Here is an 8,619-nt window from a genome sequence, read left to right as displayed (position 1 = left end):
GGTGATTTCTAGAACAAGACCTACATCAAAACTAAAGTTTAAAATGTCTTTGTTCAAATTTGCAGGTTGAAGAGAAGAAAAATATCCTTTGATTAATATAATATTTAAAAACTTGCCATTAGGAAATTTTGTTTTGTTTTATCCATGTATATGATTTACATATTTCAACACCTGAAATTACTTACATGTCCTCCCTCACAACTTTAACAAACCAACTCTGCCAAAGATAAACCATCCAAAGTACAAAGCTACAGCAATGGCTTTCTCCCTAAAGTGGCTGTTAGGAAAAGTCTTAAAACTTTGGTATTAGCTAGCCAGAAGGATATAATCATCTTGTGTGGTAATTAATGCAAATAATTATTGTTAAAGATGAATCTAAGAAAACAAAAATGAGGCAGTCTTTAAACTGGAGCAGTACAGATAATTCACTTACAGGGACCAATAGTATAAATTTATTTTAACCTTTTACATGCCTTGATTGAAATAAGACACACTTCGTTGACTGCATAGTTAAGTGTCTTATTTCCCATAATGCTCCTAAACCTGCTAAATATTGTCTTGCTTTTGTCATCACTCTCCATTTTTCCTGAACAACATTCTCTCCCTTTCTCAGGCTTGTCTTCTTCTGTCTATTTGTAAAATCTCATTTAAATGTTGGCCTTCTTTTTCATCTGTGTATCATCATTGTCAAACTCCCCTCCTTTAGCTCAATATGGCTTATATTTTCTATGCCTGTATTCATTTTTTTACATGTAAAAATGTTTTAATTCTCCAATGCAATAATAAGTTCCTTGAAGATAAAGGTTATTTTAGATGTCTTCATATTCCCTCAAAGAACTCATTAAAAGAATAGATATCTTAAGAATAAATCTTCACACATATGATCAGCTGATTTTTAAAAAGGTGTCAGGACCATTCAATAGGAAAAGAAAAGTCATTTCAGCAAATGTTGTTGGAAAAATATATCCACATGCAAGGTAATGAAGTTGGATGTTTACTGTATATCATATGCAAAAATTAATTCAAAGTGAATCTAAGACATAATCTTAATAGCTAAAACTCTTAGTAGAAAACATAAAGGGAAAACTTTATGACATTGTATTTAGCAATTTTTTTGGATGTAACACAAAAAATACCTGAAATACAAAAATAAATAAACTAGGCTTTATTAAAATACAACAATAAGAAAAGAAGACATGCACTAACCTAACACAATATTATTTCAAAACACTTCACAAACTAGCTAAATTAGATGGATTAACATGCATTACTATCCAAAATTTGACTTGCTTTTAGCTACCCAGGTGAATAAGATAGTTACAGTGCAATAGCTTTGATCTTGCCTCTTTATTTCTCCTCTCATTATGATATTATACTGATTCTCTGGTGCTCTTTCCAAGTAGTTACCCTCAGCTCATGAGTAAATGTTCCAATTGTAAAATTTCTGACTGATTAAATCCAAAGAAAACATGCAAGTTAATCTTCTTCTTTTAAATAATAAAATTAAAATGAAGAAAATTTAAGAGCTTGGGAAAATTTCCAGACCAATAAGAGTCAGGAGTAGGACTAGAAAGTAAATTACTTGAGGTGTATCAAGTGTTAATGCTGCTAAGACAAGGGTCTTAGGATTAAATTTGATGTCAATATTTTTACATGTAGACAGTCTATGCCTGATCTGCAAATTAGGTAGTCCAATATTAAAATAATAATTTCTTGGATCTAGATTTGTTTGGAATGATGGAGTGTAACACATATGTATCTACGTTTTCAAAGAAGAATTGATGTGGCTGGCTCTTTCTTCCCTAAGTCATAACTGAAGTGTCACTCCCTCAGAGAACCCTTTCTTGGCCATCCTCTTAAAGTGTCTTCCATCACTCTATATTACATTATCCATTATGTTTTCTTATATTGCATTTTGCACTCAAATATTTAATATACTTACTTGTTTATTGTTCTACCTTCATTGGAACATATGATTATCGTAGTTTGTCTTTTTCATCTTTTTGTGCCTGGCAACAAATATAGTATGTGGTACTGACAAAGGATTCAGTAGATTTCTACTGAATGAGTGGGTAAAGCCAAATTTAGGGCATATGGAATGAAGGGAAACAAGACGGCTACAAAAATCTCTGGTGCATTTATATAAGAGAGTGGTGAAGGAAGAGAATTGAGGAAGACTTCTTAAAAATAAAACAAAGACCTAATAGAATGTAAGCAGTTGAAAAAATTTGAGACAGCAGGAGGGTGCAGTAGGGGAGAATTGAATACAGAATGTGGGAGGTCACTTTGCTGAACTCTTCTCGAAATCAGTGACATGGGAGTTTCCTATGAAGGTGTTATTCAGCTTGATCTTTTCTAGGCTGAAAATGAAAACATTTCTGAAACACCAGAAATAAAGACACACAATGTGTTATGTATAGCCAGAGAGCCACAGTTAAATATTCACTTAGCTACGTAGTAAAACTTACCTCAGACCTAAGAAGTCTGGCAGAGTAATTGTTACCTAAAAAATGATCATTTGGGCTGGGTGTGGTGGCTCAAGCCTGTAATCTTAACAGTTTGGGAGGCTGAGGCAAGCGGATCACTTGAGGTCAAGAGTTTGAAATCAGCCTGGCCAACTTGGTGAAACCCTGTCTCTACTGAAAATACACACACACACAAAAATTAGCTGGGTGTGGTGGCAGACACTTGTAATCCCAGCTACTCGGGAGGCTGAGGCAGGAGAATCGCTTGAACCTGGGAATCAGAGGTTGCAGTGAGCCAAGATCGTGCCACTGCACTCCAGTCTGGGTGAAAGAGTGAGACTCCGTCTCAACAAAAAATAAAATAAAATTAAAAAAAAGATCATTTGAGTTTTTGTAACAATTTATTTTAAGGATGAAATAATAACATTCATCAAACGGGGGGAGAAAATGCAAGCAGTAAAATGCAAATAAGCAATAGGTGGTGTGTCTTGACAAAACTACTGCCTTTGAATATTGTGGATCGAGGTACCAGCTTACTGAAATTTCCAACAATTACCGTGGGGCAATCGATGGACAAATTACAAAATCTGAGAATTTCATAGTGATACCCTGGAAACAAAAAATGTGTCTCTACTTATGGAAGCTCCATTAAAATTAATATGAAAAGTTTATGAAGTCCTGAAGCCCAAACTTTACTTGGAGGAGCATAGCATTTGGGTCCTATTTTGTATAGAGGAAAAGAGACTCTATTGACAAAGACTAAACAGAATGTGGTAGAAGTGTGTATTTCCTCAGTAGAAATAACAAAGAATTGATGTTTCTAAGGAGTCTCACCTTTGGTAAATTTTGTACTAAGCTCATTTGTCTTTGTTGGCATAATATTCTCCAAAATATCACCATTCTGTTTGAGTAAAGCAAGATCATGGATATTCCCTTTCTCATTTTTCTATCTTTCTTTCTTCTTTTATTCTTCTCTTAATAATGAGAAAGAAAGCAATTCAATTTCCCTAGTCTTAACTTACTCTGCAATAAATAGAAGCTGTGAGTCAGTCTTCTTCTTGTACCCCCTGATGGGGATGTTCAGGCTCTGAAAATTTTTCTATTACTAATCTCATCATTTTGTGATTTTGTTTTCATTGCTTGCCTTTGTGTCTTTTAAAAATCACTTTTTGTGCTTCCTTAAATTTCATTATCATTACAGTTTTCCTCAGTTTTATATATTATAAACTGGGTATGCTCTTTATGCATGATTGATTACATTCTGCACTTCTCTTTCTTTTATAGTGGCCTTTAAAATCTACCACTATGTACCCTCGAATGTAATTATTTATGGATGGCACGCATAGCCTGTGAGTATACATCCATTTACCTTTGGGCGCTTTATATTGTCCCTCTATCCTTTGCTTCCATAATACTAAATGACTCAAATTTGTCATGCACTTCCTACAGACTTCTGTGACTGGCTTTGCTGACAGTCATACAGCTCAGTTTTCTATCCCTTAATCAAAACTCAGGTAAGAAATATTGCTGTTTAACTGTTCCACATTTTCCAACATAGCCAATCTAATAAGTGTGGTTTGAGCTAAACCAAATCAAGAATTGCTATTACCTTTAAATTATTTTTATTTATACTTTGAGGAGTTTCAAAATCTAAAATGATTTTCATTTTGATTTATTTATGTCATTTTTTAAAAGATTAGACAAAATATCTTTCTCTTCTCACTTTGCAAATTATGCACAAAGTTAACTTCTTAGACTGTGACCTATAATTTAAAGTCGTAATCATTTGGCCACCTACATAACTCTCCTGAAATCATACAACTATGTTTTTGCTTCACTTTTCTTAAGTCTTCTAATAGCAATTATAGTTTTCTTCCAAACATTTTTAGATTTCCGTTCCAACTAAATTTTTTGGGTTGGATACATTGGTCATAATTTTCTGAAGATATTTTTGATATGCAATATTTAATTATACAAATTTCAATATCTACTCATGCAAAACAGGCATGTGTTTACTACAAATTGGGACAGAGAATGTGTCAAACATATAAAGTAAGCCTCATCATCAAACTGGTTTTGACATCAGTGATGTAGATATTGTGTTAAATGGAGAAGCTTTGATTATTTTTAGAACTTCATTGGATAGGTTGTAATGATTGATTGTCATGCTGGACTAATTTTTATAGAGAAGATGATTAGGCAGAGTCCCTGTGAATTCTACAAATTCAATATGAGCCTTTAGTGGACCTTTTACATTTCCCAGCTGTTACTCACAACAAACACTTTCACTCTTAATTTCAAGTTCCTTGTAGATAAAATTTGTGCTTTTCAATATTACTTTCAGCATCCTTCAGAATTATATTCCATCTAATCTGTCCAACTTATCACCTAATTTTCCTAAATATAAATATTTCACTTAATCCAGGTTAGGTTAGGTTTTACATCTACTAAAATAATCTGAGGAGGGAAATGTTTGCTTCTTTGTGTTTGCTCGTGATTTATCTCAGGCCTAGAATACTGTCTCCTCTACTCTTTATCCAAATTCTATTGAGGTCAAGTGCCATATCCTTTAGCAAGCAAATCTTCACTTAGTCTAGCCCAATTTATGCACTATTTTGCAAGAGTAGTTAGTTTGTGTCATGTAATTCAGTTTTTGGTTGCATGCTGATTTGCATTATGATTTAATATTTCCACAAATATAATGTGTTTTTGTTTAATTGTTTAATTGGTTGCTGCGTAAGCTCCTTCAGGAGAGGGACTATACATTGCCTTATTATGTTAGTGTAGTATGGCAAAGAGGAAATGTTTTTGAGTAATCAAACTTCTCATTGTGGCTTCTCCACTTATTTTCTGTGTGACCTTGGATTAGTTAACCTCTTTGAGCCTTATTTATTTCTGAAAAATAAAATTGTGATAATCATGGTACTTACTTTGACAGTATTGTCATAAGAAACAAAAAAGATAATGCATGTTGTCTATTTTGCTGAATACTTGACCCATACAAAATTATCAATAAAAAGAGTATAGCTTAGCGGTTAAGGATATAGTTTCTAGATATGTACTGCCCAATTTGATAGCCACTAGCTACATATGACTATTAAACTTAAATTAATATTAAATACAATTTAATCCCTCAATTGTACTAGCCACATCTCAAGTATTTAATAGCCACATATGTCAAGTTGCTACCATATTAGCCATTATAGGTAGATAATATTGTAGGAGTTAAGAAAAAAATTCCCCTTCATTGTATAAAGGCTCACTGAAAATCAACTGACAAAAAACAGAATAATAAGAGAAGAAACATACAAATTTATTAATGATAATAGGTAGAAAATCACAACATGATTACCCCACCACATAATGGATTACAGATGGTTATATGCTTTTCTTCTTAGGGGAAAGGAAAGTAGGAAATTTAGGATAATTTTAGAGGGGTAGTAAGTAATTCTTAGGGTAATTCAATGGGATATAAGATCATACAATGGCCCAAGACAAATTCTGCTGGACCCACAGGACAGGCAATGGTTTGTGACAAAAGTCTGTCCAGGAGTGTTGACAGGCTTCAGTCTTTCCTCTCATGATTTGAGTTCTGTGAATGAAACTCAACAGAAAGACCAGAGGTAATGGTTTTATTCTTTGACAAGGCTGGACTTTAGGCAGATAAGAGAACTTCAGAGATTAACTTGATACTGTGCTTTGGGAGAGACAGAGGATTGAGAGATGATAGGATGGGGTGTTCAGAGAGAACTTGAGGTTTCTTCTTCAATTCAGCATGTCAGACCACTATCCCTGGTAAACATGGATACGAAAATCCTCAACAAAATACTAGTTAACCAAATCCAGTAGTATATCAAAAAGACAATACACCATGATTAGGTGGGTTTTATACCAGGGCTGCAGGTATAGTTTAACATATGCAAGTCAGTAAGTGTGAAACATAACATAAAACAAGAATTAAAAACAAAAATTATCTCAATAGATGCAGAAAAAGCATTTGACAAAATCCAGCATCTCTTTATGATTAAAACCCTCAGCAAAATTGGCTTAGAAGGGATATACTTCAAGGCAATAAAAGCCATCTATGACAAACCCACAGCCAACATTATAATGAATGCGGAAAAGTTTAAGACATTCCCCCTAAGAACTGCAACAAGACAAGGATGCCCACTTTCTATTCAACATAGTACTTGATGTCCTAGCCAGAGCGATCAGACAAAAAAAAGGAAGGAAGGAAGGAAGAAAGGAAGAAAGGAGGGAAGGAAGGAAGGAAGGAAGGAAAAAAGAAAGAAGAAAGAAAGAAAAAGAAAGAAAAGAAAGAAAGAAAGAAAGAAAGAAAGAAAGAAAGAAAGAAAGAAAGAGTTATGTTAGTTGGCATAGAGAAGGTCAAACTGTGACTCTTCACTGATGATATGATAGCATACCTAGAAAACACTAAAGAGTCAGTTGAAAAGCTTCTAGACCTGATAAATGAATTCTATAAAGTTTCAGGATACCAAATTGATGTACACAAATCAGTAGCACTGCTTTATACCAACAATAACCTTAGAACAGCTGCAAAAACAATAAAATACTTATAAATGTACCTAACAAAGGAGGTGAAAGATTTTTACAAGGAAAACTACAAAACACTGCTGAAAAAAATCATCAATGACACAAACAATAGAAGCACATCTCATTCTCATAGACGGGTAGAATCAATATTGTGAAAATGACCATATTGCCAAAATCAACAGATTCAATGTAATTGTCATCAAAATACCATCACCATTATTCACAAAAGTAAACAACAACAACAACACAATTTTAAAATTCATATAAAACCAAAAAAGAGCCCACATAGCAAATGCAAAACTAAGCGGAAAGAACAAACTTGGAGGCATCACATTACCCAACTTCAAACTATACTACAAGGCTGTAGCTATCACAACAGCATGGTAGTGGTATAAAAATAGGCATGTAGACTAATGGAAGAGAATAGAGAACCCCAGAAGTAAAGCCAAATTCTTACAGCCAACTGATCTTTGAAAAAGGAAACTCAAATATAAAGTGGAAGAAGGACATTCTATTCAACAAACCATGCTGAGATAATTAGCAAGCTACATGTAAAAGAATAAAACTGGACCCTCATCTCTCACCTTATAAAAAAAATCAACTCAAGATAAATCATAGGCTTACATCTAAGACCTGGAATCATAAAAATTCTCAAAGATAACGTTGGAAAAACTCTTTTAGACACTGGCTTAGGCAAAGAGTTCATGACCAAGAACCCAAAAGCAAATGTAACAAAAACAAACAAACAACAACAACAACAACAAAATAGATGGGACCTAAGTAAGCTAAAAACTCCTGCACAGCAAGAGAAATAATCAGCAGAGTACACAGACACCCCACAGAATGGGAAAAATATTTGCAAACTATGCATCTGTCATAGGACTAATATCTAGAATCTATGATAACTCAAACAAATCAGCAAGAAGAAAAACCAAATAACTGAATCAAAAAATGGGCAGAGGACATGAATAGATAATTCTCAAAAGAAGATACACGAATGGTCAACAAATATGTGAAAAGATGCTCAACATCACTAATTATCAGGAAAATGCAAATTATGACCACAATGAGATACCACCTTACTCTTCTAGGAATGGCCATAATTAGAAAATCAAAAAATATATAATGATGTTGGTGTAAATGTGCTGAAAAAGTAACACTTTTACACTGCTGGTGGGAATGTAAACCAGTACAACCACTGTGGAAAACAGTATAGAGATTCTTTAAAGAACTAAAAGTAGAACTATCATTTGATTCAGGAACCCCACCACTGGGTATCTACCCCAAGGAAAAAAATATATATTATATGAAAAAGACATAATTGCAAAAATAAGGAACCAGCCTAAATGCTCATCAATGAATGAGAGGATAAAGAAAATGTGGTATATATACACCACATAATACTACTCAGCCAAAAAAAGGAACAAAATTATGGCATTTGCATCAACCAGTATTGAGTTTAAGACCATTATTCTAAGTAAAGTAACTCAGAAATGGAAACCCAAATATCATACATTCTCACTCAAAAATGGGAGCTAAAGCTATGAGGATTCAAAGACATAAAAATGATATAATGAACTTTCGGGACTTTCTGGGAAGG

The sequence above is a fragment of the Gorilla gorilla genome, chromosome X (assembly GCF_029281585.2).
Source record: "Gorilla gorilla gorilla isolate KB3781 chromosome X, NHGRI_mGorGor1-v2.1_pri, whole genome shotgun sequence".
NCBI classification, from domain to species: domain Eukaryota; kingdom Metazoa; phylum Chordata; class Mammalia; order Primates; family Hominidae; genus Gorilla; species Gorilla gorilla.
This window is presented reverse-complemented; position numbering follows the sequence as displayed.